The sequence below is a fragment of the Meriones unguiculatus genome, chromosome 12 (genome assembly GCF_030254825.1).
Source record: "Meriones unguiculatus strain TT.TT164.6M chromosome 12, Bangor_MerUng_6.1, whole genome shotgun sequence".
In the NCBI taxonomy this organism is placed as follows: Eukaryota; Metazoa; Chordata; class Mammalia; order Rodentia; family Muridae; genus Meriones; species Meriones unguiculatus.
This window is the reverse complement of record NC_083360.1, coordinates 44992087-45005379: the sequence shown is the minus strand read 5'-3', so window position 1 is coordinate 45005379 and position 13293 is coordinate 44992087. Positions and strand designations below refer to the sequence as shown.

Genomic DNA, 13293 nt, shown 5'->3' with positions numbered 1-13293 from the left:
GACAAACATGCGAAGAACATTTATAAAACGGAATTCAAAGATCACATAGTGATTCTATGTTTAGCATTTGGTGGGCTGTTTCCCAAACAACTGTAATGTTTATACTCCCAACAGCAAAATTTTCACATGCTTGTCGTACTGGTCTCTTTGGTCCAGCGTATTTATATGAAGAGGGTGACCACAGAGGAAGGATGAAATACGGTAAGGCACTGAAAGGCAGGTATAGCTTTCACTCATCAGTAATCGGTGAGCTCCATTCAGAACATCAAGCACAGTATTAAACAAGTAACTGCTAGTGCTTTCAGGCCTAGCCTTTGGTGACAGTAAGTAGGCTAGGGCCAGGTTACAAGAACTTAGCCTTCAGATAGGAACAGGGTCTTTATCTTGTGTAGAAGAGCTTCTGAGGAAACAATGAAACCTAAGGGAAAAGCCTACTATAAGAAATGTAGCAAAGACTTTCCTCTCAAAACAAAAGGCAGCGGAGCAGAGGAAATCATTTCCCACACCTCAGTGTCTGAGGTGGTAGTGGTCCTCTCCTGACAGGCAGCGCTCAGGAGGCAAGGTCTATACTGTCAAGAGGGCAACTGTTAAACCACCCTGCAACTTTATGGCTCTGAATTTCTTATTCTATGAAACAAAATATTACTCATTGTTTAAGCCACCTGGATACTTGTAACCAAAAATACCCAGGTGATACATTTTCTACTTTAATAATTAGTATACTGTGCAGACACCAGGTTACACAGAGATAAAAACAGATTATGCAGGCTAAAGAGATGCCTCAGGGAGAAGGAAAAAAACAAAACAAAACAAAAACAAAAACTCTTGCTTCCCCAGAGTGAGAAACGGAGTTCACCTCCCTAAAGCCCACATACTTGGTAGGCATAACAACCAACCTGTGATCCTGGTGCTTCAAAGGCAGAGACAGGGGAAAAGGGGTTCCCTGGATCAAACTGACTAGCTAGACTCTCTCCGTTGAAAAATAGGTAAGTTCAACCAAGAGACCCCAGGCCCCAATCTGTAGGGTGAAGAATCCAGGCAAAGATGCATGTCAACCCCTGGCATCCACATACACCCACACTTCGGTTCCTCCCCCACACATGCCATGAAATGCTAGTGTTGACTGCTAACTTGACAGGGCCTGGAATCATAAGGTGGCACCTGTGAAGAATTACCTGGATGAGATTAAATGAGTTAGGAAGACCCCTAAACTGTGGGCCACTTTCTAGGCTTAGCTCCCAAGTGGTATAAAAAGAGGGAGCTGGCTGAACACACGCATGCATCATGCCCTTCTCCTGAGCACTCCTGTGCCTTGACTTCTTGGAAGATGGACTGTGCCTGTGAGCCAAAAGCAGCCCAGTCTGCCTCACTGTGCCTATGTTGAGGAATTTTATCAGAGCACCAGGAAAACTAAGGTACATGTGTCCACAAACACATATCACCTACACACACAGACAAACAAGAGACCAGATTATAAAAACTAAGCCTGACCATGTTACATACTGCTTTTCAGTAGTTGGGTTCTCGAAAAAAAAAAAAAAAAAAAGCAAAACCCTTGCTTTTCATCAAATATATTGGGTAACCCAAAACACACACACACCTTTATAAATCACCAAGTGGGTATTTTGCAGCTATAAAGGGAGGGGAGAAAAGGAAAACAAGCCCAAGAATGTAGCTTAGGTACCTTACAGAGTTTCACCTGAAACTCGGTGAGATGACATCACAGACTGAAGTGTTCTTCAGCACTTAAAGGATCACTTGACTTTATATATGAGCAATGTGAATAGAATCAATGTAGCAAAAATCACAAACTGCTACATATGAGGTGCACAGTGGGCAAGCAGAGACATCACCCTATGGTGGATCTACTGCAGCGCATGTTTTATTAATACTTCTTCATTCTAGGTACCTGACTCCTGTATGCTAAGAACTCTACCACTGTAGTCATTTAGAATTATACTCTCAGTTCACCAGTTGTTCCTAGACTGTTTAGAAAAGCTAAAATCAGCTTAAAGGAAAAATAATCATATATATGTTTTCTGAGACTGGGTTTCTCTTTGTAGCCTTGGCTGTCCTGGACGAACTTTGTAGGCTACACTAGCCTCAAACTAGCATCCATCCACTGCCTCTGCCTCCCAGAGTGCTGGGATTAAAGGCGTGTGCGCCACCAAGCCCTGCTCCCTATTCACAGTATAAGTTGACCCAAAATTTAAGAGTTTACAACTTACAAATAAAAATAACATTCTTACACATAACTCCCTATTCAAAAATGAAATAATCATTAAGCAAAACACTTCTCTAACTTTCAGAATCAACAGTGCTTTCCTCTATGGTGGCTTTCCCATTGTGCCTAATGCACAACTTGAAGGGTTACAGAGGCATTACATACAGGGCTTATGTCATCGTAGCCAGAGATGACAAACATAATTTACTATTACATCTCTGCTTCCCATAAGAAAATACTACATGGGAGCAGATTTACAGAAATGTATCCTTTGCCCTAGAAGAACCCACAACTACGGAAAGGCAGACAAACATCCTGTAACACATGATGGGCTGCAGTGAAAGTTACTTACAAACCTAGTCATCAATTTGTCTGGGAATGAGTAGTTTTCCATAAAATGCCACTGGCACAGAATTTGTCAAACAAAGAGAAAGGCAAACCAGACAGGGGGGGAAAATACAAACAAAGTCCTTTGGTTTTTTTCCAAAAAAAAAGTTCACTTTATTTCAAAAAGTGGAAAGTTTGAGAAACAGCCTGCCTTGTTTAAAGATTCAGAACGGTAAGAAATTAAGCATCAGGGCATACATGTCATGCAAAGGAGCTTAAAATTTAAATCTAGAAGAGAAGCAATAATTTTTAATTGAAGGTAGAAAGCCATCAGCCTTCCTTTCCTGAGCACAACTAGAGGCAGCATGATAAACAGAGTGAAGAAAGTAAAGGTAAAAAATTTCAAAGCATTACATTGGCTTGAGAAATAGTATGAGAAGGAACTGTGACAGAGACAACAGATCAAGGATCAAAGATTTAAAAGGCATTTACCAGATCTAAAGTATGGGATACTTTGTTACTATAACGTATTAGTAATAGTAAGCCTCACCCCACCCCGCCTCACCCCACCCCTCACCCCACCCCGCCTCACCCCACCCCACCCCACAAAAACCCTAAAGCCTTAGTGTTCTCAAAACTACACCTTAGAAATAACATGGCCGAGCTGAGGGCCAGTCTGGAGGGCTTGCCAAGCTGGTGTACCTGTTCCAGTCCCCAACACCTACAAAGTCCTAATAAAAACAAAAAACCCTAACACAGTTCCATCTGTGCTGGAAAATAAGTCCAACAGACAGCTTCGTAAAGGCACAGATAAATAACTGAAGGGGTGTGAGCGCCAGCTAAAGCTAAGCTCAGAAACAAGGAATAGATGGTCATATCTACAGCAACTGTGCAATGAATTCTTCTGGCGTAGATAAATGACTAAACTGAGTCACAAGGAAGAACACAGACTAAAGGAAGAGTGCACTGTGTTCTTCTGCACTGGGCATGGCACCACATCCTTTTGTAGTTTATTGCTGTCAGGTACATTAGTATAGTCTGGATTCAGCTGCAACTTACTCGGTACAAAAAAAAAAATTAATATACTGACAATGCCACTCATTTCTTTGTCTATAGAGAGTATTAAGCCAATCTGTTTTCCAGAAGTTAGTGCTGTGTGAACTGAACATAACAACTGCCTAATAGCTTAGAATAGAGTGAAGTGGAGAAAAAAACATGACCAGACTATCTTCACTTAAGAGTAACCATCTTTAAAAAAAAAAAAAAATCATAAAGCCGGTCAGTGGATCTCTGTGAGTTCAAAGCCAGCGTGGTCTACAGAGTTACAGAGTGAGTTCCAGGACAGCCAGGGCCATGCAGAAAAACTGTTTCAAAACACACACACACACACACACACAATTAATTACAGAGTCTTTAGGTTATATGTTAAAGATTTTTTTCTTCATAAGACATTGGATTTTAAAATAGGAAAGTGACTTAAAAGGGAGGGAGGGGGGAGGCTGGACCAAACTGATGAAAGTATAGAAACAAATGCTAATGGCAGTCAGAGGAACAGCAACTAAAAAAATAAAAATTAAAAAATTAAATAAATAAAAAAATAGCCACAGAAGCGAGAGGACAGAACTTTTTTTTAAGATTAATTTATTATTATATATATGAGTGCTCTATCTGCATGCATGCCCCCATGCCAATAGAGAGCATCAGATCTCCCCAAGATATGGTTGTGAGCTGGCATGTGAGTGCTGAGAACTGAACTCAGGACCTCTGGATGAGCAGACAGGGCTCTCAACCACTGAGCCATCTCTCTAGCCCCGAAGGTAAAACTCCTAAGAATTTCCTGGAAGGTCCAACAGTATAAAAAAGAATGAAAAGCCAAGTATGTTAAATGACTCCCTACTACATGTCCAGACAATGTACAGTGACTCCATTGCAAGTGGTCTTTTTCCTAGATAAAGTCTAACCTGCTTAAGACATTTATTCACAATCACAATGGAAAAAAAAAAGAGCCAGAATCCAAAATCCCAACCCCATATTAGTCATTAGCTTATTGCCATCAGAGATGTATAACCATTCCAGGCCAGCACTTTCTACAAAAAACTTCGTAATATACAACATAATACGATGGTCTGGATGCCCCTGGCTGACACTGTCACTGTATTATTACAAACGACCTTAAAAAGATACTCGATGAGAAGCCTGCCTTCGTGAACGGATTAACCTGATTACTGTAGGTGAAGGCTCAGGAGAGAGCTATAAGGAAAGCCTAAACCTTCTCAGTGATTGAGTAGTCCTAACCAGAATGCTTGTAGAAATATGCAAAGTTAGGCTGCAGAGGTGGCTCAATGTGCACACTGAGCCAAGTTCAGCTCCCATCAACCACATCAAATGGCTCAGATCCCAGCCTCAGGGGAACCAAGGCTCTCTTCTGGCTGTACAAACAAAAATAAGCCTTAAAAAGAAGTGCATCCAGTTAAAGCCATTTCGGTGAGGTCTGAAACCTAAGTGACAAAGTACTGGAAAACAGAGCAAACAGCCATCCTTGTTACAAAGTAAAACATTTCGAAGAAATACCAAAGCCACAAGCTTGAAATGGGAATGTCTATTCTATAGACAACTAAATGCACTCAATCTCACTGGTTCAAATGAGACTGCGGATTTGGACTTCCGCAGACTTTTAGCACCAGAAGGGTAAATTTGGAAAAGAGGAGCAAAATGTTAGGGCTCAGAGGCCCTCTTGAAGAGGTCTTGTGTTGAAAATTAAGCATCAAATTAGTATGTTGAAAGTACAGCTTGTGAGAAGCCAAGAGAGCAGGACCCCTGTACTGGGGCTGGTGGCTTCCCAGGAGGAACAGGTCCAAGCCTGCATACTCTACTTATTCCCGTGATGCCTTCTCCACACAGCAAGGACTCTAACAGGCTTTCCTTCATAAATCTCCCAGCCTCAGCACTAAGATACACATTAAAAACCACACTGAACTACTCGGCTCCTATAATCCTACTGCTGCCACACAGGAACTGAAGTCAGGACTAGTTAAAATTAAACCACATTATAGCTACCACCTCTGAATTAGACTTCACAGAAAGGCAGTGGATTAAAAAATAGGAAAATGAGTAAGTAAAATAAGCAGCAGAAATAGCACAGAACAGCAGGCAGCCAGAGGCAGAGCTAATATAATAACACTGTCCCTGATAATTTCACTCCACTTCACTCTGAACTGGAGATGCATTCCTAAAAGAAAATGTATAAGCACACATAATTTACATATTCTCCATCATCTACTATAAGTAACTTTTCATCATACCTTACAAAGCACTCTCTACGTAGCACTCTCTGGCCTAGAACTCACTATATAGACCAGGCCGACCTTGAATTCCGATTTGCCTGCCTCTGCCTCCTGAGTGCTCAGTGTTGGAATGTATGTATCAACATGCCCAGCTTCTAACCTTTATTGTGATTGTGTTACAAAACAAAAAATAAAAAAAGAAAAGAGAGAGAGAGAATCCCAACAACATTAACCAAAAACACATGTAAAGCCCCATCCCTCCATGAACAGCTACAAGCAGTTCTTTCTGGGCACCTGGGGACGAGGATATATTTTCCTCAATATAGCAGACACTGATTAAGTGGCTGCAGGCAACCCTAATTAAATGTAGTAGAAGGGAAGGAGGCTTGTTGGTATCAGTAAGGGGCTTGGTGGGAGGCAGAGGAAATAAGGGAGGATATAATGGGGAAGTATGATAAAAAGTAAATCAGATATGCAAGAAACCAAAAGAATAAATAAAAGCAGCAGGCATTTAATATTTCATACTCTGGCCTACAGAACTTAGAAGCCTGCAATGCAGTTATTACAAATATTACCAAATGATAACACTAGAGATCAAACAGGCATCTGGGTAAACTAAGTTTCTTGAGGACAGATGGAATGTTCCCCATAAATCTCTAGCACAGCTAAACTCTGAAAGGCACTCAGACCTGTGCTTGAATTAGCTAGACATACCACCTACCCAGTCAGTACAATTCACTCCTCCCCACCAATGAAATGCAGACCCTCTCATCTGCTTAAATGTATACACATCTAGCCTCCCTTTCCACCTGTATTCTTTCAGTCTTTACCTGTGCTAGGTAGTTTGATGACAATTTGACACAAGCTGGAGACTCAACCAAAAAAAAAAAAGATGTCTCCAGAAGATGGGTTGTATGCAAGAAAGCCTGTAGGACATTTTCACAATTAGTGATTTGTTTGAGAGCCCAGCCCATTCTGAGTATTGCCACTTCTGGATAAGTGGTCCTGTGTGCTGTAAGAAAACAGGCTGAATAACCCATGAGGAATAAGCCAGTAAGCAGCACCCCTCCATGGACTCTGCATCAGCTCCTGGCCCCAGGTTCCTGCCCTGGCTTCCTTCAATGATGAATAGTGATGGAGAAGTATCAGCAGAATCAAACCTTTCCTCTCCAAGTTGATTTTTGTCATGGTGTTTCATCACAGTAGTAGTAACCCTCTCCAAGATACTTCTGAGACAAATTACAAATATTTTTATGTCATTTTCTATTTATTACTTATTTTAGTTGAAGAATCTTTGTAATACTTCTCATGTATTTCACTCTGTAGCCAATTCTCTTCTCCTTCTAACTGAGTACCTTCCTCCTCCCAAACTGTCTCCCTTCTCCATTCAGGCCATATATATGTATGCATACATATTCATTTAAACCAGTGTTTCTCGACCTATAGATTATGACCCCTTTGGTGTTGCATGACCCTTTCACAGGGGTTGCATATCAGATATCCTGCATATCAGATATTTACATTACAGTTCATAACAGTACCAAAATTACAGTTATGAAGTAGCAATGAAAATAGTTTTACAGTTGGGGTCACCACAACGTGAAGAATTGTATTAAAGAATCGCAGCAGGAAGGTTGAGAACCCCTGATTTAAATCTGTTCCACATATGAAACATACTAGTATAAATCTAGCTGTTAGCTTAACATGACAAGCTCCAATTCTATCCACTTCCCTGCAAATAACACGATTCTGTTCTCCTCTACAGGTGAATAAATCTTCATTGTGTGTATATGCCCCAATTTGTTACTCATTCACCTGCTGATGAGCACGCAGGGGAGCTACAGTGAAAAATGCTGCATTAAACATATATAAGAATCTCTATAACACGCTGCTTTAGATTCTGCCATGTACAGTATACACTCAAGAGTAGTGCTCCCAGATCACATGATAGTTCTTTTTAATGTTTACCTGTGTGTGTATATGTATATACACATACTGCCATGCACACATGCAGTCTGAGGACTACTTCATGGAGTTGGCTCTCTCCTTCCACAGAAATGGCACTCAGATGTCAGGCTTGTGTCTGGAGGCTGCACACACCTTTACTCACTCACTGGGCACTTCTACTTTTAACTTTTCTGAGCAACCGCCAGATTGACTTCCCCAGGGACCGCTCCACTTTTAATGAAATTATTTAACTCCCACATCTAGATTTACCTCTTATTAAAATAACCAAACTACAAAGTAATCTTTCTTAAAAATAAATGTCATCCTGCTGCTTAAAAATTACTCTAATGCTTAAGAGCAATGGCTTCAAATGTATTTAAGGAAATGAAATGCAAGCACCTCTACAGATCTAGCACTAATTTTTCTCACATTTCTCTCCCACCCACCCCTTACTGAACAGCCATGCTGAATGAACAGCTATTTCTCAACTTGCAATGAAGTTAACTGACTGATAAACCCACTGTACACAAGTTCAAAGTATCATAAATCGCAAAACACAGTTAAGAATCTAACCTAGTTATCACTGTGACCCAACCTAGCCTACAGCCAAGCAAAACCATCTACCACAAAACCTGTTTTATAGCATAAATGCCTAGTGTTGACATGTTGAATGTTATACTGGAGTGAAACAAACAACTGTTAACAGAGGTAGTTACCATTTATACTTAATCAAAGTATGGTATCTACTGAACACATCATACTCCCATAAAACTTAAAAATCCTAAATGAAACCATGTTAGACTCCATCTGCACCTCCAGTCCCTGGACAGTTTTCCGTGTTCATGCCTCTATGAGTGTGAACACAGCTTCCAGTGTGGACTGCCTCCCTGATGAAGCCCTTTTTTTAAACTTTTTATTGATTCTTTAACATCATGCACCCCAGTCCCACTCATTGCCCCACCCCCTCATACCTAGCCTTAAAACCTACCCCCAAAATTAAACAGACACAAACAGCAAAACAAAACGAAAATAAAAAAGAACAAACACACACATAAAAAAAAGACCTCAGCACAGAAAACATCTCATCATGGAAGCTGTAGCATGTCACAACGTCGTCCTTTTAAGACAGCTCGGAGTCTCCCAGGAGGCTGTGACTCTCACCCCAATCTGAATTAAAAATGCTTCTCCCCTTGCTCACTCTTAGAGCACCCTAAATTTAGTCTGTTAAACACACCATATCCCATAATCACTGTCTTGCTTACTCACATTGACTTTGCTTAGAGATGATAATCATGTCTTTGATGTTTACATTGTTAGTGCTAAGTAGATTATCAGACCTAACTCCAATGTAGGTAAGTAACAGTCTCTAGGCAATGTCTCTCAAATCTCTCAGCATCACAATCACCTAAGACCTAAAAAACCCTAAACTGCTTGGCCAGGCTATCATAGGGTAGGGCACACCAAGTTTCCAGATGAGTGACCCTGCTAGTCTCAGATCCACATTTGAGAATCTATGTGTATATAAGCACACACTTTCTTCCGACCTTCAGGGTAGGAAACAGCTCCTAGATGCCCACACATCTCCTCAGCAAGCCTAATTATCTTTTCAGACATAGCACAATTCTCTACAAAGCTTTCTCCAATTCCCAACTCACTGCATTCTTGGCTCAATTTTTGTCAGGCTTTGTCTATATTACTCACGACATTCACCACCTGCTTTTTCACAACTACTGACATCTGTCTATTTTTCCTACTTACAAGAGAACCTAATTTAATATCTGTAAAAGAGAGCGGTAAGCAGTGACCAACAAAGTCTACAAATATGTTGGTATGACTGAGTCCCTGCTGCTTTACCTGGTAAGGCTGAAGTGCACACTCAGCCTTGCTTTATTCTCCTGGCCCAACATGACTTACTTCTGCTTTGCTGCCTATAACAGACACTTAGTCCTTCAACACTGCTCATCCATCGCACTGCTAACTGATTCTTAGCAGGCTCCTGTACCTCACAGCCTAATCCATTTTAAGTTTCTCATCTACAACGGGACAAAATGATAGGAGAAACTGTCTCCTCCAAACTTATATGAACTTTAACTCTACCGACAATAAAACAAGTTGACAGTTTATGAAAATGGAAACTTTAATAAAAAGCTAAAAATGATTAAGAAATAGATCTCTTTAAAAATTAAAATTGTCTTAAAACTAAGACAATGCTTATATACATCATACCCACAACAAAAATCCACAGTATTGACTTTGTGTGTATGGTGGAGGTTCGAACACCAGTCTAAAGGTAAATTTCAGGTATGCATTCTCTCACAGCATGTGAATGTGAGATCAAACTCAGGTCAGAGAAAGCACCTTTACCCACTGGGATGTCTCTACAGCCCAAATCTATATTATCTAATCCAACAAAGATATAAACAATCTGAATCAGGAGAAATTCCTAGATGCTCTGTACTCACAGATCTTATACCTAACTTTCAATATCCTTAACACTTAACAGATTTAAGTTCAAATAGAATGAAGGCAGGATAGGCTTTGCCTTGTGGAGCAAGTGAAGGTAACTCCAACCACCTGAAACTTGCTAGGTAGACCAGTCTGGCCTTAAACTATCCTCCTGTCTCCCAAATACTGGAGTTAAAGGTATCTGCCACCAGGCCAAATTGAAATTATCTGCTTTTAAAGCAGCAAATAAAACACTTGTCAGAAATGAACCTTTAGAGGGCTGGCTCAGATGAGGGCCGGAGTTCTGGTTTCCCCAGCACTCATACACCAGTGCTGGGATGAGGCAGGAGGATCCCTGGAGTTCACTGGCCAGCACAGATCAACCAGAAGTCACAAGTTCAGTGAGGGAGCCTGTTTCAAAAACATAAGGTGGTGAGCATCTGAGGAAGGTGCCCAACACCCACCTTCGACCTGTGAACGAGCATCCATGCAGACACATGAACATGCATGCAAGTGCACACACACTTACACAAGATCCCTTAACAAATTCAAACCCTTTTACTTTCCCATTTAAATTAACTGGTGACAATAAAAACTACGAGCTCTATTATGAGAGCTCGTAGCAATTCCACGGTACCTACTAGGCATTTCGTTTTCTGAAGGTCATGAATTCGTCCAGAAATGTAGGCTTAACTTGGAAAATTAGCCAGAACACTCGTAAGCCCAACACATTTTCATTTAATCAATGTTCCATATGGCCAAATCAAGTTAAGCACATGGTTCTGGTATTTACAAACCTATACTGTGAGGATCGTACCAAGACAGTCCTACATGAGGACAGAACTGGGAGGAGGCAAGTATGAATTGTGAAAGTTTTAAAGAAAGCTGAAAAGACCAGAAAAATAATGACCTGGGAGATATGATAAAATACAATATGATAATACTGTAAATGACTACAAAATACGGGGTCACAAGAAGATAAGGAATTTAAGAGTCAATGGGATATTGGGTGGCAGTGGTACTGCCTTTAGTCCCAGGACTTTGGAGGCATAGGCAGGTGGATCTCATGAGTTTGAAGGTCAGCCTGGTCCAGAGAGTCTACAGAGTGAGTTTCAGGACAGTCCGGGCATCCAGGAAAAATAAATAAGGTCAATGGGCTGAGGGAAGAAGAGCTGTGGTAAAGACATTAAACAAAGGGCCCTAAACTTAATTTTTAGTACCAAAAGTACAAGTTAATAAAAATTTTTAAAAAGTAAAAATGAGAGCTGGAGAGAGAGAGGGCTCAGTGGTCAAGAGTAGGTAATGAACTTGCAGAGAAGCTGGGTTTGGTCCCTAGCACCCACGTAGGATTCCACGTAACTCAGAATCAAGAGGACCTGACCCTCTTCTGGTCTCCTAAAGCACCTGAACTCTGGTACACATACCCTTTCCCCACATAAAATTAAAAATACTAAAAAAAAAACAAAACACAAAAACTGCAATGAATCTGAACCTCAAATAAACATGTTTACAAAGTCCCACTAAGTGCTCAAAGCTACAGAGAGATGGCTCATGCTTTGGCCTGTGGAGGCATCTTGTGAGCCTAGTTAAACTGATTTTCTTAGCTTCAGTTACTTTGCTGCTATAAGATAGCCCAATTTGGCAGGTTTGCAAATGGTACAAAGTATAAAGCATATAATTGCCTTAGGGCAAGTGAGGAAGGAGGAGAGGCCTATTTTGAACAACTTGGCCTTTTCATCGGTTACTCTGATATAAAGTGATGGCACACATCTCAGAGACTGAAGCGATGAGCTCCAGGCTAGCCTTGGCTACAGAGAAAAACAGTCTCAAAACAAACACTATTATGTGCAATTCCTAACTTCAAATTACAATTGTATTAATGTGCTTTAATGGTCTGGAAAAGCTGAAGTTCTGTACTTCAAAGAGCCAAATCATCTGAACAGCTTCCCAAATTAAAAAACAAAACAAAAAAAATTCCTCTACATTCCAAACTCATGAACCATTCATCAAAGCTGCTCCTAACATTGGTCTTGACGATGCCAATAAACTCCATATTTTAAATAAAAGCTCAGTTACTTGAATGTTTTCACTTCACGTTCTCTGACCACCACCTAATTGATTTTCAACCGCTATAAACAGCCCACATCTGAAGCATTTAAATCTTACATACAAGGTGATACTGCACAACTAAAAAGTGTAAGGAACACAAATCATTCTGAAATTCCTTGGTAAGTGCTCAAAGACGTCTACAAAAAAAAAAAAAAGTGTTACAATCCAATGTCGTGTTTGAATAACTGACACATACGGGCAGTGCGGCTAAGTTTTCCTATGAACACAATTCTTGATTGCAAAGAGGAAACAGGGCCAAGCGGAGCTACAGAACCAGTAAGGCAACAAGCTAAAGGCGTCATAGATTTCTTGGCTACGGTGACAGGCAGGAGGCACACCCCTAGCGTCAGTGAGAAACACTACATGGTGAATTCCACCTAGGGATTAATACGAAAGGAAGGAAGGGAAAATTTAAATCGCCATCGTTCAAAAACTACCACAAGCACCGGACAAAAGAAGGTAATAAAATAAAAATTAAAAAAAAAAAAAAAACACTAAGAAAACATTAACAAACCAACATAAGCATTTCTCCGGGACTAACCTGACCTGGGTCTTAACGAACATACACCCTGGCCCTTTCATGTCCACAAATGCAGAGAAAAGCGAGCCGCGAAAGAAAAAAGAAAAAGCCCCCCAGGTTGCAAACAGCAGCGAGATAAAATTCGAAAACGAGCGAAGGCAGGGAAGTGGAAAGGATCCCTGCCAAGGCTCGCTGCTGGAAAATGCGGAGTGAGTGGGAGGCAGCACAACTCCGGAGAAGTGGGTCTTACATAAAGCGCCATTTGCCGCACACTATCATTTCCACAGGATCCCAGAACACCCAACCTGGAAAGCAAGCCGGGGGCGGAAAAGTGGGCTCCACGTGGAGGAGGGCAGGGAGCGCGCAGCCCCGCGGGGCCGGGGTTCGGCAAAGGCCGAGAGAGGCGGCGGGGTCAGCGGTGCTCGGGAGCCCGGGGG

At 41.1% G+C, this 13293-nt stretch overlaps 1 protein-coding gene across 1 annotated transcript in view; it reads right to left on the bottom strand.

Annotated features, from left to right (window-relative positions):
- The window catches only part of Ppp3r1 (protein phosphatase 3 regulatory subunit B, alpha), a 37627-nt gene that overhangs the window by 23754 nt on the left and 580 nt on the right, over positions 1 to 13293 (bottom strand). The gene's annotated exons all lie outside the window — the stretch shown is intronic.